Genomic DNA, 20,396 nt, shown 5'->3' on the forward strand with positions numbered 1-20,396 from the left:
CCGACCTTCTCGCAGATCACCTCTGTGAACATTTATATAGAAGAGAGATACGATTTTCTGAAGAGGACGTGTTCAACCATTTCTTAAAAGCTGTAAAAAATTGCTACCCAGGTGAAGACATGTAGATAGTTCGACAAATTTCCGTTTCCTATTCTAATTATTGTTATGTTCTAATTTATTTTCTATTCCCAATGTTTGTTATCATTTCTTAATTATTTATGAGTTTTGCTGTTTGATTGTTCTCGTTCTGATTAATTTTGTTAAAGTTATGAGTTTCCCTAATTTTGGTTATGTTCATTTATTATTTGTGACATCATTAAATTCATATGATTGTTATTGGGCACTATAGATACTTTTATATCGATTGCTGTAATTCTGATAGTCTATAATTCGATATGCGAATATTAGGTATTGATGATTATATTCTTCGATATAAAAAACCGGGTCCGCTTATCGTACCCTAACCACCCTTTGAGCAAGTCTGTCAATTAGACAGTAGGTTAGATCGGTTTACATTGGTACATTTGTTTTTGGCAGACCTTTCATGTTGGGTCACCCTAATATCCTTACTTCTCCTATCTTGGCAATTCCCACCCCGAGCATATTTAATGATTTTACCATACTGTTAAATACTTGGAAATTATAAGATTAAAGGTCGACCTGGCAAATCACGATTTTGACGTTATCAACTTATTCTGCTCATCCTCCTGAACAAAAAATATAAATGGTTTTAGGGGGTACAAATGACAAATAACATGATTTTAGAGGGGGTATATATATATATATATATATATATATATATATATATATATATATAAATAGTTAAGTTCTTTATGTTTATCTGTTTGTGTGCTGTGTTTGGATATCTGTAAATATTATCTGCGGGTGAGACTGATAGCGTATCTGTTATCTGAACGCTCCGGGGCAGAAGTCAGTACTTCACTAGATATCATGTACTGTAGTTAGGATCGATTGAGAGTGTGACGATCATGGATCAACCATCCACTAGTTTGACCAATCGTAGTGAATTTGTGTGTCAGAATGTTTTGTCGGGCATGTTAAAAGTTTACGACAGAAACGAGATTATTTAGTTTCTGTACATTCTGTGGAACACACCAATGGTAAGTGTTCTCTATTAATGTCCATTTATATACGTATTCATATTTAGGGGTATTCATGATTTGGTATTTATTTACAATAGCGTGACCATGGAAAATGGACTTTTTTTCATGGGTTGGGCATTTATAGCCAAGTATTATTATCACAGGTGCATATAAACTGGGGGGAAAGTATATTATTGTATTATATTGAAATGCCTTTCGGGCATTATTGCGTTAAGGAGCAGGGGCATCACGTGATCTGGGATTCGACTTTTGCAAGCTCGAGTTAATTTTTTTTCTAAAAGAGCAAGCAGTGCGCAGCGGGCAGGCATCGTTGACAGGATTAACGTACTAGTCAGCATCATTTCAGTAACTTATCACTTACCTTAATGAACATCCAACACAAAGGTGTGCCATTACCACTACTGAACTAGGAGGTTAATAATAGACACGGAGGAACAAAATAGTTCAAAATGGCGTCCCTTCTTTATTTGAGAGAGCCGCGGAGTAATACCAAACTGTCAAATATGGATAGTATTGCCAGAGGTACTGTCAAAAACAGAGTTTTCAGAGGATTTCAAAAAATCATAACTCCTTTGATTTTCGTTGCCGACGAATTTTTTCTTCACTATTGTTTTCAGGAAAAAAAATGAACATACCTTTCCATGGTCACGTTATTGTAAATTGATACCCATGATTTATTAAGTTTTTTACACGGTACATAATTGCCTTTCCATTACAATTCAATTTATATTTCTGATCAGCCCCTCTAGAATTTGATATTTTACTGATAGGTACTATTTCTGATCAGCCCCTCTAGAATTTGATATTTTACTGATAGGTACTATCTCGAGGGATGTTTTTCTTTCGTTGACATCAGGCCGGAGACACTCGTCTCAACTCAATAACAACTCATTAATTTGTAGCTCGAAATTTAAGAAAAACGTTGTTCATTTGGATCAAAATTCTGCTCATTTCAGTAGGCCTATCACTTTTCATTTACGTTTGCAAAGATGGCGCCGCATCTGAGGACGTCATCACGAGGTTGAATCATGGTCACAAAAGGTCACTGATGCCCGATGTGGATGTACAACATGGAAATATTGCTCCGCGCTTGAAAAGTTGTTCCATTTTTTATGTTCTAGAACTTTGTTATTTCTCATTTCCACCCCGTCAAACTTTATATTGTTTTGTTCTGTAGGACGATTCCAATAAGTTAATAACGCGAAACTCGTATTTTGCCGCTCATGTGACAATTATCAAATACTTTCTTAATAAAATTCGTAGTAGTAATGAACGTTTACATAGTCAAGAATACTTTAAAGGTGGTTTTAGGTCATTCTAGTAGGTGTTCCTAAACCAAATATTTACACTCTTTTACGAGAAAAAACTTTAAACTAGCATACAATGTCTGAATAGTAAGTATCTTGCAACACAAGAATGTCAAATTTTACTAACTGTTGAGGTAATATTTAATAACTCACTGAGGAAAGTAGAGGGAAGACAGTAAATGATCTAGAAAATAATATCTAGTAAATCGTCGTCTCAAGATAACTTAAATTAATCTTACCTAATCAGTAGGTCTACCCACTACAGGGGTAAATTCTAAATACAATTATAGATAATATTATTCGTAAGTGGATTGTGTACAGTTTTCAATTAGGTAGATAAAAAGTTGAGGTTAAGTTTACATGTAGGCTAGAGGTGAGCTAGTACTACATATATCCATTTTCTGGGCTTTATATAACACCATGAAGCGTAAAACAAACTTACTATTTTTTTTTATGTGTTCCATTATCAACTAATTTTTTTTGTCTTGAACTGTAAAATATACATATTCAGATTGCAATAATCAAGTTACTAATAAAATGAGTAAGCAGCAAACAACATTGGTATTTTTCTTTTACGTATTCCTACGTAATACTAACACAATACCGATATATTTAATACTGTGGGGGCCGACTGAACTCATATCCAGATGCTAAAATGATGAAAATGGTCACGTTAGCTTGATATCTTAGATACTACATTAAAGTTTAGTGAAGGCGGTTGATTGACAATTTCCTTAGCTGCAGTTTCATTGTTATTATGCTTTTATATAATAGCACATAAAATAAACTCCCGTGTGTTGGAGATTATCGTGTGCCTCAACCCATAAGTTGTCATGATATGGATCTAAACATCTAATAGGTCGCTAATTAAAAATGTCATTGTTTAAATCTCCAAAGACAACCACTCTAGCTAGGGCTTTTGCAAAAGATAAGATCTAGACATGACTAAGACGAAACATTCGTTACAGCCATGGCCAGGATCTCTGTAAACAGCAAGGACCAAAATAAAACACTTATTTTTCATATTAAATTTTGATGCAGTCAGGTGGCATAAGTTTTTGGAAGAAAAATTAAAAACATTAACTGGTTCAATATATAGTTCAGATTTCGCAAATGTGGTTACACCCCCTTTCTGACGAGTATGACAGCAGAAAGCTGAGATATGTCTGTACTCAGGAAGGCGATAAGACTCCAATTGTATTTGAGAATACAGGGTGTGGTAGATAAGTAATGAGACTGGCCGCCGCACGGCGCCCCAGTCGTTCGTAGTGAGGTCTCCACCTGCAGGTCACGTGGTGTGGGATCTGAGCTAACAGTAGAACCGGTTTGCAGTCATGTCGTAGCTCTGGTGCAGTGAGGGTTGAGCTTCGCGTATTACGTTGTTTGTGTGCCCGTGACACTTTTGAAAACGCTGAAGATGGATCGCTCGATAGAACAGCGGTATGCAATCAAATTTTGCTTTTGCTTGGGTAAAACTGCTTCGGCAACTTTTGCTATGATTACGGAGGCCTACAAAGAGCACGCCCTATCAAGATCTCAAGTGTTCCGGTGGTTTAATGAATTTAAAAAACGGGAGGGAATCCGTTGAAGACATGGAACGATCTGGACGCCCTTCAACGAGTCGTTTGGATGAAACGGTGGCCAAAGTGAAAGAACTCCTAAACTCCGACCGTCGTTTAAGCCTCAAAATGATCGCTGATGAGGTCTCCGTGAATAAATTTACGGTTCACCAAATTGTTCCGCAAGATTTGATGATGAGGAAAGTTTGCGCAAAATTGGTTCCCCGAGTGCTCCCCGCGAACAAAAGCCTCGTGACCTCCTATTTGGCCCGAATAGGAGTTGAAGTTCTGCCACAGCCACCATACAGCCCTGACATGAGTTCTCCTGATTTCTTCCTATTTCTGAAGGTAAAAAGATGCCTGAAGGGTCATCGTTTCAACGACGATATTCCGAACATCCAACGTGCTGTCACGAAGGCACTAACTGGGATAACTCCAACGGATTACAGTGGGGCCTATGAAGCTTGGAAAACGCGCTGGCAACGTTGTGTCGATGCCCAAGGCGGGTACTTAGAAGAATATTAACGTTTTGTACAAATCGGATCAATAAATTTGTTTTTCTAGACTGAGTCTCATTACTTATCTACCACACCCCTGTAGTTAGGCTCAGTTAGACACATAATATCAGGATTATCACATTACAAGTATATATGTACGGCCTCTTTATTTGCTCTGATATCACAAACGTTTTGGATCTTCCTCGCACAGACGTCAAATTATCTATGACCGGCTGAAAAATACAAATTGTATGCTACTTTTTGATAAGTCCTGATTTGGCCTAAAAAATTCTGCTGAATTTTTAAATTCACCCACACAATTTTGTTTGCATTTCGTCTTCTGTTAGACTGAATCTCTACAGCAATTCTTACAGTTCTTGAGAAATATTACAACAATATTGTTAAATTAACAAGTGGAAGAAGTGTAGTTGACACCTTTGAGATAGATTTATAATCAAAGGTACATTACAATCATTTGGATATTTTCTTATTTATATCTTGGCCACATTTAGAAATAAAATTCAAAGTTTGTAATCACAAGTTTAATTTAGCCCAAAAATATTAACTAAGGAATATATATTTTAAGAAGAACACAAGCATGATTTTAATAGTAGTTTCATGGTACTAATGCCAAGCCAGGAACAATAATAATGCTTTTTGTCCTAATCTAACGTCAACTTAACCTAAATTTGAGAAGTAAAGTTCAGATTTGCTTATCCTAGTTGAAGGTGATAAGTCAAGTACAAGTGATTAGTAAATTTGCCGTTTGTTAAGTTATAATATTCAGGAAACTTCTAAATAAAACATATTCGTTTTATGTCTTTAGTATACTGTCTAATCAAAATACAGGTATAAATTTCTACATCCCCTCTTTTTACTTAAAACATTATTTATTATGTATTTGAACACTAAATTACGATTTTATGGAGGTAAACTTTTAATATCTTAGTAACATATAATTGTAGTGTAGGGCTTATGTAGTGCTAGGCTACACTATATTAACCCTATTAGAGCCTTCAATTTTCCACAATTGTTAAGGAGTTTTTTTAAATAACAATCTTTATTCTGGTTCAATTTTATTACATTATACATAGAACAACTAACAGGTTATTAATTAAATCGACATGTAGGGAAGAATATCACTAGGATTGTTTTGTTTGAATAAACCCTGTAACTTAAGTGTAAGATTTGAATATACTTTCATTAGAAATTTAAGTAAAAATTATCTTGTTACGGAATATCCCCCAATAAGTATTAAGTTAGCTCTCCGATACGGAATGAAACTGCTCGAGAACACAGAAATGTGATGGTGATTTTTTATTAGTGATAACGTTTTGGTATAGCAAAAAAGATCAAGCCAAAATGTATATTTTGCAACATTTTTATTGAAACAATTTATTTAAGAACTGAGACTAAGCTCTATTCAAGTGTTAAGATGTTAGAAACGATTTTTCAGTATTTTATCAAGAATTACATAAGTACTATTAGAGACCATATACCTTTGGGGATGAAAAAATTTAATTTATCTGTCTGTCTATCTGTCTGACTGGCTGTCTGCACAATATCTAAAAAAAAAAAAAAAAAAAAAAAAAAACGGGTCTGTGGACTTTAAATTGTGCATGAGGCTTCATTTCTATATGACGACACAAGTTCAATGATATTCCATGTCACTTCATGAGATTTGTCTAAGCGTTAGCGAATATTTTTATGTTGGCCTTATGGGTAACCATGATGGCAACGAGAAAATAGCAGAATAAATAAATTTGTGAACAAACAAAAACCCATAAGAGATTAAAACACATGACATTAACACATGTAGGCCAACCATCCCAATACATATACATCAGTTTATAGTGACTTGGTATGTAGGCTTTTATTATTTAAACACTTATATTTGAAAATTAATCTAATGACAAGATTTGTGATAAAATCACAAAAAAATTTTATTCTTGTGATTTTTGAGAAAAATTACTTGTTTCTAAGATATTAAAAAGTTTTAATGGACTGTCATTTTTAAAATATTGAAGATAATATTGTAATAGTTATTTTACAGTAACACCTTGTTATCATAAACACTTGAGCCAGATTTGGCGTATTTTAGGCTAATGTATTAGTTTTTAAGATATTATTTTTTTTATAAAAATGCATAGACAAGGAATTTATTAGATAAGGGATATAGACATAAAAAAAGGGATTTATAGACAAGGAAACTAAGCATCGGAGACCTATTTACATATGGTGAAATGTGTTTGTCTCGACTTAAGCATGGTTATGGGACATTTTGTATATTATATATATATATATAATTTTAATAAACATTGAATCGCAAAAAGTACTTGCTCCGCCGGGACTTGAACCCGGATCTCTCACTTGCCGGGTGAATGTGCTACCATTACACCACAGAGCCCTCACTTTTTACGATTCAATTATTTTGTATTTGGCCCTATCTGTCACATATGCGATTAAATAACCAAACTAACATATGATCGGAAGACCAAATACCTGTCAAATGACTTTTATTTACATTAAATTTGTATAAATGGCAATAGCCTTATTTAATTTCAATAAACATTGAATCGCAAAAAGTACTTGCTCCGCCGGGACTCGAACCCGGATCTCTCACTTGCCAGGTGAATGTGCTACCATTACACCACAGAGCCCTCACTTTTTACGATTCCATTATTTTGTATTTGGCACAGTGTAGTGGGCACAATGGTTATTCCAAGATAACCGGATCAAGCAATGTTGAGCGTGGCTGCTGCTTGTGTGGGTGACTGCTGAGTGATCCTGTCCTTGCAAGCAGCCCACCTGCCCAGTCATTGGTGGTGGTTCGGAAGTCACCTTTAAGCCGTTGGTCCTCAGGTTAAGTGTTAGAGAGGGCTTCTTTGCTCTAACTTCGCTTGGTAAAATAAGACATCCTTACTGTACTTTACTTTACTTATATATATATATATATATATATTTCACTTATTGAAATAAACTTACACAAGATTGAATATCTTCTATATTTTATATATTATATAGATATATTAGTATAATTTATAGATTAGATTAATATTATTATTATCAAACCTGGATCTCTCACTTGTTGGGCGAGAATGCTACCACTATATACATAGCCTTTACTTTTTACGATTCAATAATTTTGTAGTTGATTGTTTCTGTCACATATGTGTTTAAAGAACCTAACTAATATATGATTGAAAGACCAAATACCGAACCTGTAAAATGACTTTACATTCATTGAATTTGTTTAAACGGCGATTGCCTGATTTAATTTGAGTAAAGATTGAATCACAAAAGCACTCGTTCTGCCGGGATTCAAACCTGGATCTCACTTGCCGGGTGACAATGCTACCATTACACCACAGAGCCCTTCCTCTTTACGATTAAATTATTTTCTATTTAACCGTTTCTGTTATGTATGTGTTTAAATAACCTTACTAACATATGATCGGAAGACCAAATGCCTCTCAAATGCAGTGGCGTGCGGTGGGATGAAGTTAATGAAGCACTGCTTCATTAGGTGCATACAATTAATTTGTTTAAATATTTTTTACGTAAAACTGTTAACAATGCTACTAGAAGTAAACCTGACACCCTCTAGAAACACTATTCTTTGACATTGTTCCTCTGCTTGTGTTCTGCTTTGAAGTGAAGCTGTAATGCGACAGCTTCTGTAGGCAGGCTGCACACGCATAGAGTTCATGGTTAGGGGTCTGGGGGAGCGGGAATTGTAGCCGGTTTTAACAAGTGGCCAGAGAAGCTAGCTTCTCTTGATCCCGACTACTGCCGAACGTATCATTCGAGTTTTGCCAAAAGGCCGAATGCTTACCGTGTGACCTGAACGGCCTGGCCGCCAGCCCGGCCCTGTCCTGGCTTAGGTTGTTATAACCTCTCGCGCGCATCTTTCCGTGTCGTATGTTGCATAATTTTGTCGGTGTTGCTGTTATTAGTTTATTGGACATGTAAACTAACTACCAGTTATACAGGGTGACAATTAAGTCTGGCTTTTTTAATTTTTGAACCACAATAGAAAGAAATAACAAAGTTCATACGTGCTTACTGAAGATAGTAACGCACACATCTGCCCAATTACCGACCAGATAATCCCTTTGGGGGACGATCCACAAGGAGTCAGACAAAATTCTTAAATAGCAGCATAGGTTAAGTTTGGTATCAAATTAAAGGTCTTACTTACCAGAGTACAATGCCGCAAACCGGACTTCAAAAGGTGGATTTATTCAGTAGTTATAGCTATTTGAATTTTAAAATAATTGAACAATGTAAATTATTAAGTATTAGTCTGGCAAAGTCTCCCATCGTCTGGCAATGTCCTAGGCGGTTGTAAAAGCCATCCACTGCATTTTGAAGGTAGTTACAAGGAATATCTTGAGCTTCTTAAACTATGAGATTTCTTAGGTGCGCCAAATCTCGAGGCTTAGTACGATAAACTTTATCTTTGAGTTGAGGTATCCCCAAAGAAAAAATTCAGCGGAGATAAATCAGGGGAACGAGCAGGCCACTCTACTGCACCACGTCTTCCAATCCATCTGTGAAGGAATATTGTATCCAAGTATTCTCTAACAAGGAGAGCAAAGTGTGGTGGTGCGCCATCTTGTTGGAAATAAATTCTTTGAAATTGTCGACCAAGAGCAGCTTGTAGTGCAGGAATTATCTCATTTTGGAGCATTGCTAGATACGAGTCACCATTTAAAATACCATTGATAAATAATGGGCCCATAATTTTATTTCTTATAATACCTGCCCAAACGTTAAGTTTCTGTGGATGCTGTGTATGACTCAATCTGCCACTTTCACATTCTAACAGTAGTTGTGTTATTGGTAATAATTATTGATTCCTGGCTTCGATTACTACCTTGTCAGATGATGGGAGGGGAACATTTTGAACACTTACTTTGATCACAGATACTTAAAAATTGGTGTTTACTTGTAATACTTAATAATTTACATTGTTCAATTGTTTTAAAATTCAAATAGCTATAACTACTGAATGAATCCACCTTTTAAAGTCCGGTTTGCGGCATTGTACTCTGGTAAGTAAGTCCTTTAATTTGATACCAAACTTGACCTATGCTGCTATTTAAGAATTTTGTCTGACTCCTTGTGGACCGTCCCCCAAAGGGATTATCCGGTCGGTAATTGGGCAGATGTGTGCGTTACTATCACCAGTAAGCACGTGTGAACTTTGGTATTTCTTTCTATTATGGTTCAAAAATTAAAAAAGAGGTTCCAGACTTAATTGTCACCCTGTATGTAGTGCCATTTTACCATTTTGTGAATTTAAAATAAAAGAATAGTGCCGCCGTATCTTGTCTCTTCACTATGACTGAGGCGGAGTGTTTCATCAAACGCCTTATAAATGTACCCTTCTCAACCTTTTGGAGAAAAAAAGGAAATAATAAAACTTGGAAGGCCACTCCAGACTTACCAAACTTAGTGCAAAGCAGTGAAAAATTTACCCGACATTTTCAATCAAACTCCTATAAAAAATGTGAGTGGTTGGCTGGTAGCACTGAGTTGAACGCTGTTTTTTGTTGGAATTTTGTATTATTTGATAAAGATCAGAATACTAGCTGGACCAAAGATGGATCCACCCATTTGGGGAACTTGGTAAAATCAACTGTGGGACACGAAATTTCAGTGATTTACGATCGTCTTTCTTATATTATTAAAATAATTATATTGTTGTCGTTTTTAAATATAAACTTGAAACACGTACTGAAGCATTTACTATTAAATTATGGAGGAAATCATTCATATAACGTAGTTAAAATCACTTATTAATACCTTACTGTTTTGTAATTTATGTCAAAGAAATCTTTATCATGTAAGATTAAATACTGTCACTCACACACTAATTTATTGTTACTCACATTAATTTGAGTACATTATAAGATTTAACGTATCTCAAAAATATACTTTTTACAATACTTTGTAAAAAAACTCAGGCACACCTACGAATTTTTGGCACAATACCACACACACCTTGCTTTATTTTGCTCATTAAATACATAAATTTTGCATTTCTGAAAAAATGGGCCACTAATGGGGCACTCTGCATAATCTGTCAAATAACTTGTCTTATGAATAATATAATTTATTTATTAAAATTCATGACTTTTTACATTAATTGGAGACTATAACACATTATCTTAAAGCACGATCAAGTTTGAAGTAAAAATTAAATGATTATGTAATAAAAATAAGTCAACAGAACATGATTAATCATGTCAGTGAATGGTCTCGAGGTAAATGTCCATAAGTATTTTTGTTTGTAATATTTGCATAATATCTGACTATATTCATAAAAATCTATATTATTAACTTTAATAATATCAATACTGCATGTTAAAATTATTGTATCACCCTTTTTATTAATATAATACATTTCTTTCAATTATTTTAAATTGTCTCAATCCACCATCATGTCTGTGGAAAATTATGAAATTTCTAAAAAATGCAGTAGGTGGCAGCAGTAGTCAACTCTGGTAGAGAGAAATATTCTTGGCCATCTTGGATATTATATGAAAGGATTGTAGATGTTTGTAGTGAAGCAAAGTAAACATGCTTGTAAGTTATCTCTAGTTAAAAGTGAAGTAGAGAAGTTGTAAAGATTGTATCATCATATCTGTGGCCAGCAAATTGTACAAGTAAGATAGTTTATAATATTTCTTTTATGTCACATAAAAATTTGAATGTTACAATAGCTATTTAAGGTTGTCATCTAAAATTTACTTGACCAAATAACATGGTTAGAATTATTTTCATGTCCGTAGATTTGCTTTATCCACGGACATGATTTGTGGGCAACGGACATGATGTATACGAGTTTTAAACCAAATTAACTTTTTAGCAGTCTAGTTATTTTCTAACAGTCTTGATTAGTAAATATTATTTTAAGGTGTTTTTTGTTTATAAAACACAGATAATTTTTAAATTTGTATTGTATTAACACTTTTTATATAGTTTTATTAGATCTTACTACCCATAGTAAAATTTTACTCTGGTTATGGTTTAGTTAGCTTTTAAAACTGCATTAAATTGTTATGCTTCAATTAACACAGGCCATTCCCATATTATAAACAATAATCAGTATTAATTACTTAGTAAAGTGTAATAATACTTTTAATTTGAATTGTTCATTACTTGCTCAACTTCACAAGTACTTAATTTTAAAACATCCCTCGGAATAATGTGGGGCTGGGGAGAACTTATTTGTGCATTAAGCAATTTTTAGAATAACTTTAATACTGACTATTATTTTAGAATAACTTCTATTATCATTCTGTTTGGAAGTGAATTGATTTCAGGCAGTGAAAATGTCTCCTGTTAAGAAAAAGTTTTCAGCAAAGCAACTTAGGGCAATGAGGCATGGAAGAAAAAAAATAAAACAAGACCCTGTTAAGTATAAGGAGGACTAGGAAAGGATATGAAAAGAAAGAAAACCTATAGAAAATCTGTAGATGTTTTGGCAAAAAGAGAGAAGGAAAAATAAGAAAGCAGTAGAAGATGTGTTAACAACTCAAATGGATAAAATAAAAAAATAAACAAAATCTTATATTATCTTTAAGAAACAAGAAACCTCCATCAAGTCCAATTATAAATGAATTCAACACACACTTTTCTACATCAAGAGATTCAAGTTGAAAGAAGAAAAAATCAGGAGAATGTAAAAAAAGAAATTCAGAATCTTAAAAAAAGAAAATAACAGATTACATAAAAAAAATAAACGAGTATTGCAAGAAATTGCAGAGGGGAAAGAAAACTAAAGCTACAAATATGACACCAAAAATATAAGTTCAAAAACTGTCAAAGGGACATGTATACTCTAAAGATGTAAAGACATTTATTATCTGGCAAAGTTTTGTGTAAGCAGCTGTCCATGTCAGGATAAAATGTATTGAATAAGAAGAGTATTTTGCACAAATGTTAAATGGTAAAATTGAAATAGTACAAACTTACATATCACATTGCATTAATGCCATCACACAGAATGCTAAAATAAATAGAAGAGTTTAGAAAAATGTCATTGACATACCAAATTAAGCTGAGAAAAGATGTAATTGAGTTTTTAGAGCAGCTCAGGATGAAGGAAGCAGACAATGTGCGGACCAGCGAAAAATAAAATCCAAAAATGTCATTTAAATGATTTCTTAAAAACTGACAGGTGAAATTTGTTTCCTGCTATGAGGAACATAAGAAATTGAGTTATTCTGCCTTTTGCAAACTCAGACCTTATCACTACTGTTTTATTATTATTTTAATTATTAAAATAATATTTTGCAACTTATTTTTTTAAATTTTCAAACCAATTACATTCCCCATGACGTGTCATGTGTCCATGTCCATGACATAAGCATCATGTCAGTAGATTTCAAATTTATTAAATGTATATTTTTGTAAAAGTGGTGTTTAGCAATCTTGACAGATGGTATGGTTGAAATTTAGATGTTAAGTGTAATTGAGAATTGTAAAATATACATTAGCTGAAAAATTCTATTCAACTTTACTTATTGTGGTTGGTGAATGACCCTAATATATTAAATATTCTTATGAATATGTTTATGAATAGAATTAATCCATTTAAATTGTTTGTTTTAAATCTGATAACCTTTTTGTTGGTATATTGTCCTTATTATTATTTTGGTTCTTTTAATTGTAAGAAATACTCAGTTTTTTGACGTTAAATAATTGTTTTATATTAGAATACCGTATGTCAAATATATAAACAGAACAAAATAATCATGTTTGTATAATATTTTAAAAACTTATCTGTTCAAAATATGGCAATTTTTAAAGCAAAATGATAGTAATCATTTACAGTTTTAGAAATATTGTACTTTATTACCAGCCATCAGAGTTGCAGTAGACTGTGCAATATAGGTTGAGAACTCGTCTACTGTCTATACTCGTCTACTGGTCTCGCACACACTCGTTGTATTTCATGTTGCTGTGCTCCTCACACAGTGGTTTATTGCAGTTGCAGAATGATATCTTCGCCCTTCTATCTGTTCATGGGAAAAAATCTTCACATCTTTCTAACTCTCTTCCCTTGTGTTATTCTTGAACACCACTGAGCCTCCTAAACGTTTCCTTTACATGGAGAGGTAAAGGAAACATCATTGAGATTGATTTAAATTATCATTTCGGTAGTGCAGTTACTGTATGTGCATGTCACAAGCTTGATGCTGGAATAGACTATCACAACTGATGACAGTGTTGTAGTCTGTCTATTAAGACAGGAGATCCATCAATACAACACTAGAGGAAGGAATAAGATTGATATATTGCCTCAAAGACTAGCTAAAACTAAAAGCTTGTTTAAATTAAGCTTTATAAATTTTTTAAATACGCTGCCTGATGATGCGAGACTTGTTCCCTTTAAAATATTGTTAAAAAGTTATGTGATTGGCTAGTGAACAATCCTTTTTACAGCATTGAGAAATTCATGAATTGCCATATTGATGTTAGGTTTTTTAGTTATAACTAACTATAATTACTCTTTGTTTGTTGAAGTCAATGGAATAAATGATTCCTATCTTATTCTTATCAGAAACAGCTGTGATAAGAATAAGCTGCTAATTCTTATCACAGGGTTCAAGGTCATTGGCTGATAGTAACTAACTGGATATTAAGAATCAGGTACCTGGTTAAAATTCAACAGTGGGCAATAAATTTTTTCAAAAAAAGTTATTGGATTACTATTTAATAGATTTACTTTCAAAACTTTTTTAGCACATTTTTGTGACTGCTATAATGGTAGAAAATAGTAAAAATTGTAAGTATGGAGGGTATGTCCGTCATGGAGGTGTATTTTACAGAGGGATTTGTCAAAGTTGGGTACACATGCAATGTATCAACTTGAAATACTCCGAAGTTAAAGACCTCAAAATAGAAGAGCTGGGAAAATGCAAATGACCAGCTTGTTAGCAAGAGTTTAATGAAAATCTGGAAAATAGTAGTAGTCCTGATGAACACTATGACTTGAAGCTATATTTGTCTCTTGCTGCTGAAATAGAGAGAGTCCTTTTACATTAAAATGTTACATTGCCAAGAAGAAATTCTATAGGTCTAGATTAGAGAAGCAAAAATTATTCATATTGAAAAAATAATAAAAAATTCAAAGAATAAATGTTTGGCCTCGTGGCAGATTATTGTCTGAGGCTGGAAATTATTACAAAAGGGAAAACCCAATACCACATATCACTGCTGAAGAATTCAATAACTGTTACATATGTACTGTAAGAAGTGTGGTTGATAGTGCTAAGAGAATGAATAAGAATGGTTTAAATCATTTTACCTTTTTAAGTAATGTTTAGCAACCTCTAGAAAATGTTCATCAAAAGAGTGTTGGTGAGCTTAATATGCTTAAGGTAAAAGGTCTCTGAAGCCATCTAAAAGTGAGGATGTTTTTGGTTTTAGCTACAAAGTTATAAAACTCGTTGCTGCTAGTATTGTCAAGCCTCTTAACATTTCTGATTAATCTTTCATTTCATTTTTATACTTTTCCAAACTATCAAGGAGTATTCCTCTTTTTGAAAAGGGTGATAGATCTTGTATTGACAATTACAGAACAATATGCATTGTTTCGAAAATAATAGAATCGTGTTAATAACAAACTTTTAGAATCTTTTGATTTACATAATATTTAAGTAATAGTCAATTTGGTTTTTGTCCTGGTTTGTCCACAACTAAAGCTTTAAATGAAGTGGTAACTAATATGTTGAATGGCTTTGAAAACAGTGAATATGTTAATATGACTCTTATGGACCTCTGCAAGGCCTTTGATAGTAAATCACATGACACTCTTTTAAGTAAATTGAAATTTTATAGTATTAATGGTAATCAGTTGCACTTCTTTTAAACATATCTTTGTGGCAGATTGCATAAAGTTTCTGTGGCCTGCTGTGAGTCTACATTTCAGGAGGGCCTTGCTGGAGTTCCACAGGGATCAGTTTTGGGCCCAATTTTATTCATAACTAGCGGGCCCGGCGCGCTTTGCTGCGCATTTCAATAATTTTTTGCAAAAGTTGCCCGCGGCTTCGCACGCAATTTCCCGTTGAAAACAGTACACTATATTCACTTATTCTTTTTCTATCACATTCTAAACATTGCTGAGATAATTGATAGTCGTTCCATCGTGAGCCTCTTGGGCGTATTATGAAGGTATGTACCATATTCCTGCCTCTATCTAGCTGTTACCCACGGCTTCGCACGCAAATCTTAAGAACCGAAGTCCTTATATTACTTAGTAAATTTTTTTTTTTTACTATAATAAATTTTAGATTAAATTAGTTATATCTCCGATGCCACGATTGAGCTTGCTTTGTTGTCTCGATCGAGAGAATATGTACACACGGAGTTTTGAGAACCATACTTCTGTCAAAAAAAACAACTAAGGTTGATTTTATAACATTCTTTATATTTGTAGCCAACGTAAGATAGTAATTATGATATCTGCATTACTCTTCTGATCAAGCATGAGCATGGTTTATATTAAATAAATATTGCAGTTAAAGGTGAATTTTTACGTCAAATTTGAATTGTATTATCTGGATAGTAAAGTCTATGTTTAACAGTGATTGCAAAAACAGTTTAAACAAAATTTGTCGTTTCTCTTGAGCTTACTCTATGCTTTTAAAACTATAAGTGTAATATATGTTTACAAAGAACAGCTGATTAAAAATTTGAAAAGACGTTAACATATGTTTGCTGCAATGCATTTCTTATGGGTATTTCTGTAACCAGTGGGGCGGAATCCTGAATCGGGAAAGGGATGGGCATAGCTTATAAACCTTCTCCGTGGAAAAATACATATACGTACAAATTTTCATCATGATCGGTCCAATAGTTCACGATTCCATAAAGGACAAACATACAAACATTCATTTTTATATATATAGATGTATATATATGCCTAGCAACATTTATTGTAGGACCATTCTATATGCAGATGAACTTCCTTTGTAGTTGCTCGCTACATTTTCAAAGATGTGAAAGCAGACAGGGACAGAGTGATGGAGGTTGCCAAATGGCCGAGTGGTCTAAGTCGTTGGACTTTGAGTCTGAGTTAGAGATAGCGCAGGTTCAAATCCTGTCTGTGACTGTTGCACTTTTTATCAGTACAATCAACCTCGTACTGTATCGACTCTCCCCTTTATTCTGTTTGATAAGATTCCCCGCACAGGCCAGTGGCCCATGAGGACGGACAGAATAAGGCCTACAAGGCGATCGGCCTCTCCAAAAAAAAAAATGTGGCAGAGAGTTCTGTTAAAACAGTCAAATTACTCAGAGAAACATTTGATTATACGTTATCATGGGAAGTTCACACTAACACAGTAATCTCAAAAATATCTAGAGCTTGTTTTTTATTATGTAAACTATAAACTTGTGTTGGAGTTGTATTATGATTTCCTCTTATTTCAGTGATTTTCATTCTCACTAGCTGTATGCAACAATGCTCTGGGGCAATAATAGTAGGGGTGCCAGTCATGTTTTTGCATGGCAAAGGAAAGCAGCGAGAATTTTATCCAATTTGAGTTATCAAGATGACTAAACAGAGTTTTATTGATTATAACAGTTTGCTGGCGCGATGCCTATGTCTGCTGGATGTAATCACACATGTAGGGTCCAACGCAACCTTGATAATAAACAAACGGTTCGTGATGGCAACACAAGTGGATAAAAATTAGTTGACCATAACCATTCAGAATGGGAGATGCGAACTGAGAGGTATACAGAGTTTTAAATTAGACAGCGTTTAATTTCGTGTTTAAACAGATGACAAAGGAATGCCTGGGAATCCACCCCAGCAAGTGTGCCTGAGGGTTAATAACATTTTCAATGTAATCCACTTGAATGATAAGTGTACTTCATTTTATGCTCATACTATTAGGTCAAATACCATGGTAAATAAATAATGCTCTTCAGAGGTACTGCATGGCATTTTTCTGGAAATCTTCCTTTCTGAGTGCAACTGTAATTGATCAAATAGGACGTTTGTACTGATAAGATAGCACTTTATCATTACTGTTGTGAGTGTTTGTATTGCACACAGTAAATAATTCAATAATAGCTAATATAAATAATCCAACAGCCTTAAATATTTACTTTACCCATTTCGCATCTCTCCTCTCGCATAATTACTTCAGTTTCTTTATTTAGCATATTTTCTCACAGCATATTTTCTCTAAAACCAAGAGAATAATAAAATTATTATACCTTTACAAGTGGTTAGTTGTTCATTAATGTAAACATAATTTTCCTTTATTTGCAAAGAAATTGAATGCTAATGATATGACTTGAAAATATTTTCATAAAACCGATGTGGTTTGCATTTAATATTCTTAAATGTTGTAACATTTAATTATACATGTTATAACGAATATTCTTAAATAATTAATTATATTTATCTCTGGTAAAAAAGTGTTTTTAGATAACCAGTTTTGTTTGATGTAATTATGTAATTTTTGTGGACATATAATGATTGAGTTATACATGCACTTACATATATTGTGTATGAAAAATCTGTAATGATCTATGTTTATCATTATGTTGTAAAATTTGAATACTTACTATCATTTCATTTAATCACTATTTGTTATTATTCAGTGTTACAAGAATGGGTTTACTTATTTTGACCCTCAACCTTGTTTATGGTAATAACGAAAATACATATACTTAAAATATATTAAAATGCATAGTATTTAATAAATATATTTACTTACTCCCAAATTCATAATATAGGGAAAAGTATTGTTGTAAAGCAGAACTTGATTTAAAGATATAGTGGTAATATTTATTTAAGTGTACCTCTATTTGGAGAAACTAAGTCTTATAAAAAATTCACCAACATGCTTGTGTTTTTATCCATCTGTCCTTGTTTATTCTTGGAAACACAGAGGTATAGTTTTTTTTTTTTTTTTTTTTTTTTTTTTAATTTGACATGTATGTGTAATTCTTGATTCTCAGGACAAATCTTGATTTTTTTTAAATTAATATTTTTGTTTATACTTAAAAACCACTTTTTAGTAATAAAAATAAAATTTTTCTCAAATACATCATATATCATTACATTTTCACCATTTATATTCCATTTATGTTTAAGAAATTGGCATATACGTCACCTAAAAACTATTAAATTAAACAAAATTTGGAATACATTGAATACTCATGGACACACGAACACTTCGAGTTGTCAGCTCAGAAATGTTTTGTTTGCTTTAAGATCAAATCAAACCCTTCAGTCAGCCAAATTAGCCTATTATGCATTATTACTTACTTACTACTCTTACTCCCAGGGCCATTTATATCGGAGGTGATATTTAGCCGCACCAACAAAGCTCCTCCATCTTGAACGGTCCTCCGCATCTTCCTCTGAAGCGCCCACCTTCTCCATATCAGCCTTCACCTGGTTCCACCATCTCACTTTCGGTCTCCCACGGGGTCGTCTTCCTTCTGGGTTACCGTACATTACCCTCCTCAGTTTGCATTTCTCTTCTCTTCTCAAAACATGGCCTGCCCAACGGAGTCTTCTGCACTTTATTTCTCCTATTACATCCGTACTATTGTAGAGCTCCCTGATTTCTCTATTATGTTTTCTTCTCCATACCTCTTGTTCATATGATGGCCCATAAATTTTACGTAAAATTCTATTCTCGAAAACTAGAAGCTTTTTCTCATCCTTCTTATTTAGCCTCCACGTTTCGGATCCGTACAAAAGCACTGGACATATAATTGTTTTGTATATTCTAGTTTTAGTTTTGTGAGAGAGAGATTTGGTTGAAAGTATCCTATTGCATGCATATGCACATCTATTTGCTGAGTTGATCCTATTTTGTATCTATGGTTCATCTGTGTTTTTATTTGATATTGTGACCCCAAGGTACTTAAAGTTCTCCACTTGTTCGAAAACATGCCCATCAATTTGTAGGGGTCCTCCTCTTTGATTTTGATTCCTTCTAAAGTGCATATATTTAGTTTTTGCATCATTCGTCTTCAACCCCACTTTCTCTGCCTCACTCATAAATAGTCCAGTTAGTGACCTCAAATCATCTACATTTTCTGCAAATATGACAACATCATCTGCAAAAGCCAGGATGTTTAGTTTAGCTCCAACTTCCACCCCTAAATCCCTCTCTGCTACACTCTGAAGTGCTTCTTCCATGGCAATATTAAATAAGATTGGAGAAAGACCATCTCCTTGCCTGACTCCTGAGTTTATCCCAAAAGGTACACAGTCCCGACCATTAATTCTTACTGAGCCTCTTGACTCTGTGACACTCATCTTAACTAAGTTTATTAATTTTCTCGGGATGCCAAATTTATCTAGTTGTGTCCACAACTCCTTTCTGATTATGCTATCGTATGCTTTTTGAAAGTCAATAAATTCTTTATTATATTCCCAGTATTTAGCTAATATTTCTTTGAAAATGAAAATCTGATTTGTGGTTGATCTGCCCTTTATGAACCCTGCCTGTTCTTCCCTGATTATTTCATTTGTATAATGTTTAAGTCGGTTTAAAACAATTTTGGATAAAACTTTATATGGGATGCTGAGTAGTGAGATGCCTCTGTAGTTACCACACTCTTCTTTTTCACCCTTCTTGTGTATAGGTATTATTATTGCTTCTTGCCATTCAGCTGGCATTTCTTCTTTCTCCCAAATACGAAGTATTAGTTTCCATAGATTTTCCACTATTATTTCTCCTCCTTTCTTCAAGAATTCTGCTGTTATTTCATCCTTCCCAGGAGCTTTGTTGGTCTTTAGCGCTTTGACTGCATCCTTTACTTCTTCTATGGTTGGTGGTTCTATATTTGGTTGAACATGATAGTATTCACCAACTTGCTCTTCGTCCCTAGTTTGGTCCTCTACATTTAGTAGCT

At 33.7% G+C, this 20,396-nt stretch overlaps 2 protein-coding genes and 1 non-coding gene across 8 annotated transcripts in view; 1 reads left to right on the plus strand and 2 right to left on the minus strand.

Moving 5' to 3' along the window:
• The window catches only part of LOC124362533 (50S ribosomal protein L1), a 34,361-nt gene extending 31,380 nt beyond the window's left edge, over positions 1–2,981 (minus strand). The window contains exon 1 of one of the 3 annotated variants that reach the window (XM_046817125.1): positions 2,874–2,981. The gene's annotated coding sequence lies outside the window, so the exon portion shown is untranslated. Of the gene's footprint in view, positions 1–1,485; positions 1,532–2,670; positions 2,829–2,873 lie in introns of those variants that run through there. The other 2 variants (XM_046817123.1, XM_046817124.1) reach the window with 2 other exon arrangements.
• Positions 2,982–5,154: 2,173 nt separating this feature from the next.
• Positions 5,155–20,396, plus strand: part of LOC124362534 (alkaline ceramidase 3) — a 46,525-nt gene continuing 31,283 nt past the window's right edge. For all 4 annotated transcript variants that reach the window (XR_006922474.1, XR_006922472.1, XR_006922473.1 and 1 more), the window contains exon 1: positions 5,155–5,336. The gene's annotated coding sequence lies outside the window, so the exon portion shown is untranslated. The remainder of the gene's footprint in view (positions 5,337–20,396) is intronic.
• Positions 7,077–7,147, minus strand: Trnaa-ggc. Its single transcript has one exon. It is a non-coding gene; the product is annotated as a tRNA-Ala (tRNA).

This window comes from Homalodisca vitripennis, chromosome 5 (genome assembly GCF_021130785.1).
Source record: "Homalodisca vitripennis isolate AUS2020 chromosome 5, UT_GWSS_2.1, whole genome shotgun sequence".
In the NCBI taxonomy this organism is placed as follows: Eukaryota; Metazoa; Arthropoda; class Insecta; order Hemiptera; family Cicadellidae; genus Homalodisca; species Homalodisca vitripennis.